Source organism: Stegodyphus dumicola, chromosome 12 (assembly GCF_044657685.1).
Source record: "Stegodyphus dumicola isolate Sdum_Otavi_A_Nest chromosome 12, ASM4465768v1".
Lineage (NCBI taxonomy): Eukaryota > Metazoa > Arthropoda > Arachnida > Araneae > Eresidae > Stegodyphus > Stegodyphus dumicola.
This window is the reverse complement of record NC_140779.1, coordinates 116,550,134-116,565,070: the sequence shown is the minus strand read 5'-3', so window position 1 is coordinate 116,565,070 and position 14,937 is coordinate 116,550,134. Positions and strand designations below refer to the sequence as shown.

Here is a 14,937-nt window from a genome sequence, read left to right as displayed (position 1 = left end):
GACTGATAAGGTCGTATGAATTCATGTTACGAGAACACTGCTGTGACGAAGCATATGTCGTAACACAAGTTAACGGATAAAGTCCGTTTTCAGGTCAAGATTAAAGGTAAACGGGCACGCCCAATAAACAGGTCAACGGTTGAAAAATCCGCCGAAGAAATAATAATGTACCAAATCGTTAGAGGAGCACCAAATCACCTCTAAACCCAACTATGTAGCTTGTTTTTCAAGATATCTTCATAAACAAAATCTGAAATTTGGTATCTTTGGAAATCTGAAAAAAAAAAAAAATATATATATATATCAATATTTTCAAATACTAAGCAACGCTCAGAGCTATACTTTACAGTAATACTTCTATTATATCCAACAATAAATATGCTTCTGTATAGCAGAATTTTTAAAATTTTAAAGCTTTAATTGACATGTGTTTCATTTACGTTCATAACATGATTTGAATGCTGATCTTGAAGAACGGCTGGTTTGGTTAATTTGACCACTATTAAGCACTTAAGGACTATCTGCCTAAGGGGAGGAATGCCTTCGTGAAGGACGTACTAAGTGTAACTGGTTCGTACACACACACGTTACATATGCGCAATATCACGAAACTACTCATACAGCCAACCCGTGTTCAGACACTCGAAGCCCGGACCGAACTACCAGAGTTCAGGACTTTACCGCTCGGCCTTTGGTGGACCCTTGAAGAAGAGAGATTTTCATTATTCTGCTTGTGGAATGCATAAAGTATTTGTAAAGTAATATTCATCAGGAATTCAATTCTGTGAATTTTTAAAATTATGCTTAGGTTTCGTTGGTATTATTATAAGATTACGTTAGCTTAATAATGTGTTGTTTTAATTGCATTCCTCTCCAGACACAATTTTTTTTTTTAATTAAAACTACATAAACGAACCCTTAAGGTCAAATAATTGCCAAAACCTTCTTAAAGATCTTTTAACTTTTAACCCGCTCGAAACAGCAAACACTTATTAATACTTATATATTGTAATTAATAAGGATAATGTAACTACGTACTAGGTTTCACAGATTTAAGCCACAGTGCTCCTTTTCAACCAGCTTACAAAAGAACTGAGAACTGGTATTAATTGTTTATAAGCAAGCTAATCGCCAGTGAAAATGTTTATCTAACTAGTTCTTAATATTATACCACTCAAAAGAATTAGAATATAAAACTTACACTCCGGCTCAAAAAATAAGCAGCAAAAGCAAAACACGGAATAAAACAAAAGCTATTTAATGGATATGCGTAAAATTATCCAAGACCTTAGTATATCATTACTAGACCACATAGCAAAGAGACACACACACAAAAAAAAGAAAAAAAAAAAAAAGGAAAAAAAAAAAAAACATGTATTCTGACCACCACCATCTTAGGATTTACGTATAAGCTACATAAGCTATAGCTTAGAGCCCCCATGTTCTTGGAGGGGGGCCCAAAAATTAAAATATTTAGTATTAAAATCTAGTATAGACTCATAAAAAGCCCCCATATCTCAAATATCTTAGGGCCTTATCAAGTTTAAATCCGGCTCTGGCCACCACATCGTGAAGGACAAACCGGGTCGGAAGAATGTGCATCACACTAATAACGGATATGATGCTCTCTAGCTAAAATGCATACTTGACAACAGCAAAGTTGAGCTGGCAATAGTACGGTTGATCGCTGGTTATGGCAGTGGCGCCCATTCCTGTAGTAATGCATGTAGGAGCTCGTGGAGGATGCCTGGCAACACACTGCGATCTAATATCCGTTGTCCCAACAATTTTCGCACATGGTCTGTGTGCTCTGTGGGATTCAGGTTCGGCGACATAGCAGGCCACAGCAGAGGTTGAATAGTTTCACCCTCCAGATAACTCACCACTCGAGCTCTATGCGGGCGAGCGTTATCGTCCATAGATATCGTTTCGGTACCCATTGCAGCGATAAAAGAACGCACAATTTCATTGCGATATCGGACGACTGTCAGGGAAGCATCAGGAATCACGTACAGGTCGATCCGGCCGTTCGTAGCTACCCAGCCCGCCTAATCATTTGTAATGGTTTCTTTCGACGACTGTCGATGCCAGATAATGTGTCCCTGACTCTCGCCATATCACTAACACTCGAGAATCGTTCTGGATGTTAAATCGAGAATCATCAGTAAAGAACAATGGAACAATGGCACCACTAATCTAGCATCTAAATGCAATATTCACGGATCCAATTCCATCGCCATTCATTCTGGCATGTCATGGGGACAAAGTAAACAAACCACTGTGTCTAACGTACAGTCCACCTTCATGCACAACATAGATCCCGGGTACGGTACTAGCCTTAAATTCATGCAGTCGACGCGACACAGTTTGGCGGAATATGGGCAAACCTGCAGCAGCAGAGAGATGCGACGCTAGCTGCTATGCTGTTAGTGACATGAGATGTCTTGCACATACTAACAGGAATCGATCGTCCGCCGTTGTGGTAATCCTCCGTCTTCCAAAATCACGTCTTCTACATGGGTTTCGATCCCTTCGATAACAATTCCACAGCCTGTTGATAACGCTACATGATGCACATTCAGCTGTCTCGTAAAAGCGGATTGTCTTGCACCAGCTTGCAACATCCCGACAGCCTTCCAATGCATTTCATCGTCTTCGGTGGTGTTTCGGTCTTGAAATGGTGTCTTCGGCTCAAGTTTTTCCCTTTGGCTTTCTCGGATTACACGGAACTACAGTGGACGGACAAAAATATGGAAACAGCTTGTGAAATGCATGTTTGAAAAGAAAGATTGATTTTAATGAAATATGTAGGTGGCGCTGGCATTTTTGACTACTGACGCCACCTATACAACTTCGTAAATGTGCTAAACAGTTCAGTTGTTGTCGGAGTACTGTTATGTGAGGTTGTCATTGCATTATGTCAGAGTTAACAGACTTCGAACGTGGACAAATTGTTGGAGCACGTATGGTAGGTGCTTCCGTAAGCAAGGTAGGCAGCCAGTAGCCATACAAACCAGTTTTCCTTAGGAACTCCTTCACGAAGGTGTCGCTCCTTTTGAGCAAACAACCTTCGTGCTATGCTATATTCAAATAACTTAACCTGACCTGATTAGGGCAAAACACGCAGCGGCTAAGGGGCAGGGCGTCTTCGTGGATAATTCCCTTATGAAAACTGACAAATATTTACAGTACAACCGTAAACGCTCTCACAGTTTAAATTTTACTAAAAATGTGTAGATTTTTGTAAAACGGTAACTTCATGCTCATGTTCAGAATTCCAGAATTTGGGAAATTAAAGTACCGCATATCATATTATCAGATAAGTTTCCATTACACTGCAGCATAAACAGGCCACTTCAAGACAGCAGTACTTCAGAGGCGATATAAGTTGATAAACCAACTATAAGACATTCCTTATCACAAATTGGTAGAAGATAGCCACACCATAGTAACGAGATTAAGTGGTAAGGCTTTAGCACAGCAAGCAAAAAGCAAAGCAAGAAAATTGAAAATATAAATATAGTTTATTGTGGAATTCAGCCGTCATTAAATCAGAAATTTCCCAAAGCACTTTTAACGTTGCTTCGAGAAACAACCAACGCGATACAAGACAAAAGCAAAATCCAATATTTACACAGCTCGTTTCCGCTTTATAAAGAAGAAAAAAATGTGGTGTCAAAAATAATGCGATATTTTCTTAAATGACCTATGTTGGGCCATTTAAAAAGAGCAGGTTCAAACAGAAATGCGGTTAACATGGCATACAGAACAAGATTTCTTGTAGGATGTTCTGGTACTTAGGTATGAATGTTGGCTACATTCGAACCATGAATTTTGGCGGAGATCCCACCGATGTTGCACCAATCGTTCCTGTGGTATTCTGAAGGAACTCATGCCTCTATATAATAAATAGTCGATATTCGACCTGCTTCGCTTTTACGCTTCGTAAAATGGCTTTCGTCGATTTCTACTATTTTGTTAGGCTTTCCGAGTTTACGACAAGATTTGTTTAGAACACTTTGATACAAACTTCACGCCAATATTTCAACTATGTATTTATTAAGGAAAAAAAAAAAAAAGTAAGCGCTTTATAAACTGGCTTTTTTTTAATGAAAATTTCGGGGCAATCGCTTTGAGAATAGATTCGAAGCATTGTTTATACAGCGATTTTGCGGCAAAATATCCGAACGATTGATAAAATTCCTGCAGAAATTTTACCAGACTTTCTGAAAGTGAACTGAAATGTAACTTTTGATCGCACTGAGCAAAAAGACATTGAAGTTGGTATACCGACTGACTTAATTTACTATTCTACTTAGACTTTCAAATGTAAATAAATGGCGGCCTCGTTAGGTCTAGCGGCACTTAAACTTTTAAATTGTTGATAATTCTACAACTATTGCAAGCATATTAACTAAAGGCATAAAAACCTTAACCGGAACATAAGAACATCATAATTCAATCACTTTTAAAGCAAAAAAAGGAACAATGTACCAGCACGTAAAGAATTTAAAAAAAAAACTGAACTCACCAAATATAGTACTTAAACATAAAATACCTTACCTATATACAAAATTTAACGTTCTATGACTATTCGCTTACAAGTTATGCGAGATATATACATAAGTGCGTACGTACGTACAGGCGTCACGAAATAAATCTCTTCTGAACCCATTTTATAATCCGCCTTGAAATTAAGAGGTTTTTATTCTGTCCGTACGTACAGATGACAAGCAAAAACATTGTTCAAATGGATTCCACAGCGATCAAAATTGATATTTTCGTTGAAATACGACACGTGAAATTTTTCGCGATTACAATTCTTCTTTTACTTTGTACAAGGAAGTAAAAAGAACAGCAAATAAATACCGTATTTATTTACAAATTTCTCCCTCTCACGTATTTCCTACCCTCCAACTTCTTCAGCATTATGATTTAGAAATTTAACATTCAAGAAAAAAGCTTATATATCAAAGTGCATTAAGGAAATAAAAGGAATCTTACTGAAAGTAATAACTCATTTTTTATGAAATGCAGAATGCGATATAGTTCTGAAAACTATACGTATATTTTTTTGAGACATAAGTGTATTATACCCCCTTTATTATAAGCGTATATTCCAGAGCCATACTACCAGGGGTAACATTACATTGCGTGTAATTTATGCTTAAATCTGTGTGTAATTTATTTAGCTATTTAATCCGCTAAATTCTTTTTTAATCCCCGCCGATCATAAATGACATACGCCGCCTAATTTCCCCTTTTCAATTTTCAGAAGATAAAATTAATAAATTAATGAGAAGAATATGCCTACAAACGTAACATTTTTGGTGCCAAACACAGGAGTACGTAAAAAGGAATTAATAAAACATGCGATAAAGCAGAACTGATTTCCTGTGAACAGAGAAGGAGGATATGTTATTTGGAAATTACAAAAGCTACTCAGGTAATTTAAATGCCCACACTGCACTAAACTTTCCGACAATCAGAAGGGAGAAAAAAAAAACTGATAAATTAAATAACCATTTTATTTTGACATTTAAAACATCACCTTTCATTGAAAATTTTATGCATTTATTAGTTTAAGATTTCAGTTGTGATAAGCATGTCATAATATTTTTAATAACGTTTAAGACATTATAAAGTGGCAACATCCCCCCCCCTCTAGGCCACTATTTGTTTGAAAATACTAGTCAAATTTACTCGGACAGTAAACAATAAAACTGAAACACTCAAAAAGTTACTTAAACAGTAAAATTTACTCAACTATGTTACTTCTAAAACACTACCGGAAATCACTACTAAATTTTATCACGTTCGCTGAAAAGGATTTGTGAATTTGAGAACGAAGGACAGGAATTGAGTTTTAAGGTATTACTGACAATGCCCGCTACTTAATTTTAAAAACTGTTAAAAAATTCTACACAGTTTTTATATTAAGTTTCCATCCTCTATGTCAAACAAAACGTTGGATGTTTTCATCGCTGATTCTGTCAACAGCTGAGAAATTTAAAATACGTAATTTTTTTAAGTGAAAAATAATAAGATAAAATCGTAGTATACGGTATGGCCACCTAAATGACTCGTTTACTACTCACCATAAATACACCGTTTACTGCTTTAATAATTATAATAATTACTGTAACATGCAGTTCATGCTTGAAGAAAGCTTAATCAGTGCCACTGAAATTACGGGCAGCTTCTAAAATTTCATTTATGCTACCAAAATCTGTTTATCTTAAAAAAAGAATTAAAAATTCTCTGAAATTTGAAACAGCTTAACCAAATATTACTTAAATATCTTTTAAAAAATAAATTCAAAAAATAATTCATATAAATTTACCGAAATAATGTTTTCCTACACTTATTCAAAGATATTTAACACTTACCTTACAAGGTAATAATGACGCGTGTTAACGGTTTCTATCCTCGATATCAAGAGAAATATTTCTTCGATTGATGTGATATTTATTTCCGATCCTTTTGTTAAACCGATTAAAGTCCAAATCATGCGCTGCAGAATCCGACCAGACACACCTATTCTGTTAACGGTTAAAAAACTGATGTTTTATCTTCCTAACTGTTGCCTGTAAAACTCGTGACTGAAGCCAATCACTGGCATAGATTACAACTGGGAGAGGTTGCTACAAAAAAATGTCAAAACAAATCCACTCGCCAAATCGCGAACGTTTGAACAGCACGCCAAATGTGTCATGAATTCTTTACATGCATCGATCGCAGATAAATGTATAACAGAACTTAAAAGTAACTAATGATTTTAAAATAAATTGATTATGAATTATTCAAAGATTAATCCATGATGAAGTTTTCTCAACTGATGAAACACGAGCATTTCGTTTGGGGAAAAAAATTTTGGCGCTAGTTTTCATTTCTAGCAGCTGTTGAACGTGCGGATACAATGACGTCACATTTTGGTAAGAAGAGGGAAAGTCAACCTACGTAACAGTCATCCTGAAGTGATGTTTCACTGTGTTTCTTGCTACAAATCGAATATTCCTGATGCAGTTTACTGTTCCTTGCATTTCAAGCAGTAATTACATTGATAAGATAGAACCGCTATACTTTTCTCACTAAATTAATTATGAAAGAAGCAGAGAAATATTTTAATTTTAATACCGTACTCCTTAAACAAAACCCCCGAAAACGAGGGGCAGGAATAAGAGAGTATTGACCTATCAGGAATTAGCCAGCCCCTTGAAGTTGTTGAGTTTGGTTCGCAAGTTTACATTTTGAGTACGTAATGGTGAGCTATGAAAATAGCAAAGGTCTCCCAACTTATAGTATAAAAATAAAATATCAAAGGCTACTTATTAAATGATTTACATTTTTACAGAAACAGCAAATGTAAATAATTGTTCACGAATATAAATTTTTTTTAAATTTACAAATTTTAGCTTTAATTAATTTAAAAATTTAACTGAAAAATATCACATAAAATACCTTAAATAACAAATAAAATTATACGGCACAATTTATACCAAAAACTACCAAATGCATTTGTTTTGCGTCAGTTTATCGTTTCAAAGATTCTAAGGTCGCGAGATGATATCTTAAAAAAATTGTTACATTATCTTTAGAATTCATTTCCCTTAAAGGTTCCATTTAAGGATATTCCATTTAAAGGTATTCCCTTTAAACTGAAATATACTGTACACTCAAAAATCTTATTCTTATGTTTTGGTTAATTAGTTTCTTTGATCATGGCAAAGCACTCAAGGGATATTCGCCTAACGAAAGGATAGCCTTCGTGGAGGACTTACTAAGGGAAACTGGCTCGTATACACATTACACATGAGGAAAAGCCACGAAGATACCCACACAACCAGCTCGTTCTTCAGGACTGAAGCGCCAGGACCGAACTACCAGTGTTTAGCGACTTTACCGCTCGGCCGCTAATGAGCCGATCTTATTCTTAAGGAAATTTTGTTTGTTCATAGAACCGGAGGCTCTAGCTTCATATATAGTTTCCATAAGGACTTTAGATTTCTTTATGATAACTAGGAATTTTCGCTACGACGTTTTCTTGTTAAAGCTATCTCAAGTAAAAAGAATCCCGAAATTCATTTATTTTTATTACATGCATTGATACGAAGTTTCCATTTTTTTTAATTTTATAGTTACTTTAAGGTATTTTAACAGACATCATGAAAGAATTCAGTAATTTTTCTCGCCTTAATTTGTAAAAATTATTCTCAGTTTCAAACGTAATATCCTCATATTGCTTTGGTTTTAACACAGAATTAATTTTAATTCATAAAAGCCTTGAAAATTTTTTAATTACCAATAGCATTGATTAGTTGCACGATTAAAAAATTAGCTTTTATAATGTTTATACTGCGTCTTCGTAGAGCTGACAGATATGATATTTCCTGTGTAATATCGCATCAACGGCTGTTGTTGTCTTGTCCATGAATTTCATGGAAGAATGGTTGCAGAGCCTCAAGGAGATTGAACATCTACTTCCACCCCAATTTTGAGAGAGAGCGAGGGTGGTCTGAGAGTGTCCCACCCCTCTCCCCTTACACCAAAAACCACAAGAGGACTTTCAGCTCGCCATTAGAGTGCCCCCATGCTGCAAAGACACTATACATTTACAAACATGCATGCCTTATCCAGGATTCGAACCCGGGTCGAACCACAATAGGCTTCCCTAACCACTATACTGTCTGGGCGGCCGCATCAGCGAAGTAACTCGCAAAAATTTAGAGACAAATATAGCAAAAGGGCTCGCATTAGCCCCCTCAACTCACCACTATCTCTATATATCATTTTTGTACAGGAAAAAAACGTCCATTATACCAGTAAATGAGACCGAAATGTGTAATTGTTTCCTCATTCTTTAAATAAATATAGAACATTAAAAAATACATTTATTTAAAAAAATTTAATACGTAAATATAAAATTAAAAAAAAAAAAAACACGCAGTACTCAGCTTATTTGTTTTAAAGAATTATTTTAAAATAATAACTTGTGCATGAGGGCAGCAGTTTTTTATTTCATAAACCTGAATTATAGTAATCGTATTAATTTCAAAATAATAAATCTTTCAAGCATTAAACGAAGAAATTTATTATTTAACAATGAATATAATATAAATAATATGTATTGTGTTTTTAGAGTTTAAGTAGTAAAACTTTCAAAAATAATTTTAAATGTACTAATTTATTGAATGCATAATAGTGTTGCGTTTCCGCACGCACGGGTTCGCGCGATTTGGAGTGATTGACGACAATATTTCATGAAGTCTCAAAACACAATTTATTTAGTCAGTATTACTCAGGACAGCTTCAAAATCACTTTTGCTGTCCTCGAAAGGCTACTGTTGTAGAGAGATTAGGTATCTTTTTGGAAACAGGCAAGATGAAAAATGATCAACGCCTTCGCCGGGAATCGAACCGCGGGCCTCTGGAATACGCGCCTAGCGTGCAGACCACCACACCACGAAGGCATGCTAAGAAGGCGGGAGAAATACCTTATACCATAAACACGCTGAAACATTCAACGTCGCAGCCTTCCGGTTATCAGGCTATAGCGGGGAAGACAGCTTCACGGCAAAGCACCAGACTAAAGCTACCGACTCGATTCGGTCGTTCTCGGAACTTAACGTACTCTTGAAACTCCAGCCTTCAGGCTATAACGGTGAAGACGGCTTCACGGCAGAGCACCAGAGTACAGCTCCCAATTCGGTTCGGTCGTTCTCGGTCCTCAACATACTCTGGAAACTCCTGCCCTGCCTTCAGGCTATCAAGCTATAACGGTGAAGACGGCTTCACGGCAAAGCACCAGAGGACAGCTACAGACTGTGTTCGGGAGTTCTCGAAACTCTCGAGACTCTCCACGCTAGAACTCGTGATGCACTCGACGATACACTCGCTAGACTCGGGATACTCCGACAATCAACTCTCTAGACGAGGTACTGCTGACTCACTCACTGATTATTAACTGACTGCTACTCCGAATTGAATTTGAATTGAATTGAATGCGGTTGAAGAATAATAATATAATAATTGAATTATAATAATACAAATAATTATAACATATGTTGTTGTTGTAGTGTCCATATTACATGGAAGAATGGTTACCAGAGACTACTCCAGAGAGAGGTTGGACTTCTAATTTCCAACCCAATTTTGAGAGACAGCATCCTGGAGGTGGTGGTCCGGGGGTCTCCCACTCCATCCCCACCAAACCATACTAGATGACTTTCCGCTCGCCACATATTTAGAGTGCACCCATGATTCTCAGACACTATACACTTTTAAACATCCATGTCTTTTCCGGGGTTCGAATCCGGGCCCTTCGGTTCCGCAGTAGGCTCCCCTAGCTACTATACGGCCTGGGTAATAATTATAACATATCGTTTAAATATTAGCTTGCGTGTATAAAATAGGCATGCTTTTCAGAAGAGCTTTCTGAGAGCCCCCCCCCCAAAAAAAACATCGCATTTTATATTAGAGCCATTATACATTATAGTATTAGCATGTGTAAGACGAAAAGAACTTGAAAAGAACTTTTCCTTTTCAGGCCATCAGATTGAAAAAGTACACATTTTAGAGGGCAAAGTATGCGTCGAAAGTTTTTGCTGCTGCCTGTTTTCGAAATTGGAAACAAAGCAAAATTTCCTGAAATTTTATTTTATAAAATTAGAATGAAATGGAATTATGTTCTCTTCTTTACTCAAAAACAGATAATAATCGTTATATTACACGGTATTAATAGAGAAGTATTGCAAAAATGTGGACTTCAAAGCGTTCTTTTAATGAGCTTTTAAAAAGCCAAATATGTTTTTAGAATGCTTTTGCTTTGGGAGTAAAGCACTCGCAATAATTGGCTGAAATTACAAAACCCATTTTATTTACTCCTGCTGCGATAGTAATAGGAAGAATCATAAAAGAAATTAAATGTTACCTAGTGTATAAATTTTTAAACAACTGAATGCGGAAAACACTAAATATGCCTTCTAGAAAGCTTTGTTAAATTCCTCGAAAGTCCGTAAATTTACGTGAAAATAAGAACGCTAAAATAATTTCAAAAATATTTTAATGTAATGTTGCGTGCGTAGGGGTTCGTAATGGATTGAATGCGCTAAGAAGCGATGATAACTTGATAAAATTTATGTTTACAAAAGCAGCACTTTACAATTATAGAACGTTCCATAGAAGTACTCGGCACAGCTCTTCTCAGTCTCATAGAGCACAAATCAGTAGTTAGCAGTTTACTAAGTTTAGTTTACTTAATTATGGCAAAGAGCTATGAGCTATCCGTTTAAGGACAGGAATGCCTTCTTGGAGGATTTCCTAAGGGAAACTGCCTCGTATATACCTTATATGCGGTGAAAAACACGAAAACGACAATGCAGCTAGCCCGTTCACCTGGAATCGAACCCAGGTCGGAACTACCATCGTTTGTACACCTTTTTATACTAATTTCCCATTATTTTATATTATCATAAGTGACTGTAAGTGATTGCATCTTTTTATATTATTATAAGTGAAAATCTACTACAAAAGTTGGATACTATTTAGGTAACAGAGAAGATCTAAAATCCTGTCTTAAAAAAAAAAAAAAAAACTCTCTTGTTATAAGACTCACTCTAGGGTTTCGCTATCTGTGGCCAGAACCTATTTCAATATTCTGCAAACCATACTGGACTAGGAAGCATATTATTGCTGCTTTAATATGAAGCCAATGACGAAGTCATAAGAAGGTTAAAATGACCTTTTCACTCAGCCCTAAAATGAATATGAGGCACTATTTCTGCTTACGAACGAAACTACACTACTTGCGAGTAGTTAACATATCATAAGATGAAGTTCACTTCAATGTAAGTAACGTAGTCAGAGACTACACGCAAAATAGACTACTTAAGTTGGCTCAAAATAATTATGGCGCGTTATTTAAAACTTCGGTTAGCAAGAAACTAAACTAAAGCCGAAATAATTTTGGCCGAGCTGACGATAGTCGGTAACTGCAAGCCGAGGCTTCCAGAAGCTCTCTGACTCTAAAACATTCAAACTCTTGAGTTAAGTACGCAACTAATTTGCATTTCGGTGGGTACTACGAAAAGAAGTTAAATGAAGTTCAAAGTATATAATAATTGATTAATTAATACATAGTCTTACAAGATAATTGCATTCCAACAAATCTTACTGCATTAGAAAATAAAGGTATGCTACTGCCACATAAATTACTAATTCATCGTAAAACCAAGGCTAAAAGAAAATTTATTAACTTGGCTTAAATTACTGTTGAAACAAGTATAGCAGTCTGCTGGCAAATTAAATAGACATTTCAAGGTACTTAGTCAAGTGTCAATCATAAAATAAAAATCAAATAAATTGTCCTGCAAAGTTAGTAGGCCGAAACTTGGGATGGGTTTCATACCAGTACTTTCTCTTTGCTTTGCAACATTCGAATAGTATTCAGAACACAGCTTGAACGATTTTGCTAAAACAGCTTTGGACTAGCGTAACTTAAACAACTCAGCAGCAGATTAGAGCTTACATTCTTAGGAACAAGATAGCAGAAAAATCATGATAGAGTAAACACTGCCACGAATTCACCGAAAAACTATGTCTTCCACTGATTCTTCCGCTACTTCAGTTTTCTTCATCATTCACGTATCATGAAGAAACAAGATGAATTCTCTGAAACGAAACAAGCGTGAAAAAAGGGCAACGTAATGATATGGAGGAATTTGAAGCCACAATCAAAATACATTTCATTTGCCCCATTCAGGATGAAATATTCTTGGAGGTAACTTCTAAACAATGAATCTTAATTGAACCAAACAGTGACAGAAAAGAGTTTGGATTTAAAAAAAAAAATTAATTTATGTAATGAAGGAAAACGTTCCTTTTACAACCTTTTTTATAAGATTTTATTTAGCTAATGCAAGATGTTTGTCGCGATGATCAAAAGATTCTCTTTTACACATCAATCTCAAAACTACTTTCTGATAATCGAGCTCAAATCGTACTCGCACACTGTGTGTAGACGAAAATACCAAGTGGAGAAGCGTTTCTTTTTTTAAATTTGATTTTGATTTATTTTAACTTAGTGTTGAAATGATTTTTTGCACATCTCTGTTTAACAAACAAACTCAAATTCTCAAAATTCTATTGTTGAGTAGATTCTACTTTTTACTTTAAATTCTACTGTAGAGTCATTAGAATTTTTTGATGCTGGAAACGTGAAAATTGTGTACTATCGCCACCGAGATTACAGCACTGGACCTCTCGAGTACGTGTCGAGTATGCTTCCAATTACACCACGAAGGCATGCGGAAAGGACGAAGAAAATACCTTACCTAGTTCACCTTTTAAAAGGCAAAATGGAAGTCTTGCATTTTAAAAATGCTAATTCTCCCCCTCCCCTTTTCACGATAGATTTTATATTTACAATTCATTTCATTTTATTAATTTAGAAAACAACAGAGTTTAAAGACTGAATGGCGTATAATGTTATTTGCAATAAAATCTACAACGTCATTTTTTTATTTTTTCTGTTTTATTAAGTTTATATATATTTTCCTCGGCATTTCATTTTACCTAATTTTATTGTAATAGATAATATTATATTCTTTATCGGTCTTTTATATTCCAACATCTAGAAACGTATTTGTGATAAAGATTTGAAATTTTCAAAGATTATAAAACAAATTTTTAATCCTCTTTTAAAAGAGAATGATTTTTAAAAAATTATTACCTACATAAATGTCTAGAATTTTTTTAAGAAAACGACCCTTGTTTTTATAAGCTTTTATTTGATTCTCTCATAGCATCTCTCACTACGGTTGAAACACTGCTGTACTGCCAGTTTAAATTTATTTCTTGATAAGCTCTGAAAATCAGATTTTGTACGGTGAAGAAAATTTTTCAAAATTTAGTCTAGATATTTAAAAATTTCGTTTAATGAACAAATTAAAACTCTCAAAATTTTACTGCTTGCACCATCGGATAGAGCGGGAAAAAAAAATGTCTAAAATTTAACCTGTTTATGTGGAATTTTCACTTAATTTCTGATTGTTTGGCAAAATCAGTGGATTTTTCCCAGAATCTGACGTAACATAATTGTTGGAAGTGAAAGAAGGATTATTCATTTCCGAGGTGAAACGAATTTTTCACAATTTAGTCCAGATTTTTAAAAATTTAACATTGAAACGATTTTTTGCACATACTTTCGTTTTGATGAACAAACTAAAACTGTTAGACTTTTACTACTTGCACCATCGGATAGAGCGGAAAAAAAAATCTTTTAAATGAAGTTTATATGAAATTTATCTTAATTTCTGATTTTTTGGCAATATCATCGGATTTTTTAAAGAATCTAAGGTAACATAATTGTTGGAAGTGAAAGAGGGATTAATCTTTGTTAAAAAATTGTTTTTAATTGATTAATTTGATTGATAACGTGTCTTTGAGACTGAAAAAATAAAAAATTTTTTAAAAATAATCTTTTTCGTAAAATAAGTTTTTATGTAAAATTCATAAAATAAGCAATGGATTAAAAGAAGAAAAATTATTGATCATAGAATTTAATGGAAGCGAGATACTAAATAATTCTCTATAAAATTCATCTTCAACTTTATATCAAGAATAACATCCAAAAAAAAAAAAAAAACTGAAAGGTTTCAGATTTTAAATTACGTCCAAAGGGGCTTTTTTTCTTTTCTTTTTTCTTTTTTTTTTTTTTTTTTTAAACATTTTGTGTGTTACCTTTATTTATAAAATATCATGTTCTTTGCACTTAAAATATAAAATTAAGTTGAATAGCAATGTCGCAAAATAATTTTAAAATGAGCCTATCTTTAGAATTTCACACAGTTCCGCGCGCTGGAGATAAAAAAAGGTTTCCCCCCGTAGAGTGTTACCCTTGCTCGCTTTGAAATCCTTGAGTTTGTTAATCAAAAATTC

General features: G+C 34.8%; 1 protein-coding gene across 5 annotated transcripts in view; it reads right to left on the bottom strand.

The window, feature by feature from the left end:
• Positions 1–6,778, bottom strand: part of LOC118200025 (uncharacterized) — a 60,614-nt gene extending 53,836 nt beyond the window's left edge. The window contains exons 1-2 of one of the 5 annotated variants that reach the window (XM_085806857.1): positions 6,390–6,778; positions 172–274 (exon numbers count right to left, since the gene is read on the bottom strand). The gene's annotated coding sequence lies outside the window, so the exon portion shown is untranslated. The remainder of the gene's footprint in view (positions 1–171; positions 275–6,389) is intronic. The other 4 variants (XM_085806858.1, XM_035371942.2, XM_085806860.1 and 1 more) reach the window with 4 other exon arrangements.
• Between the last annotated feature and the right edge of the window lie 8,159 nt (positions 6,779–14,937).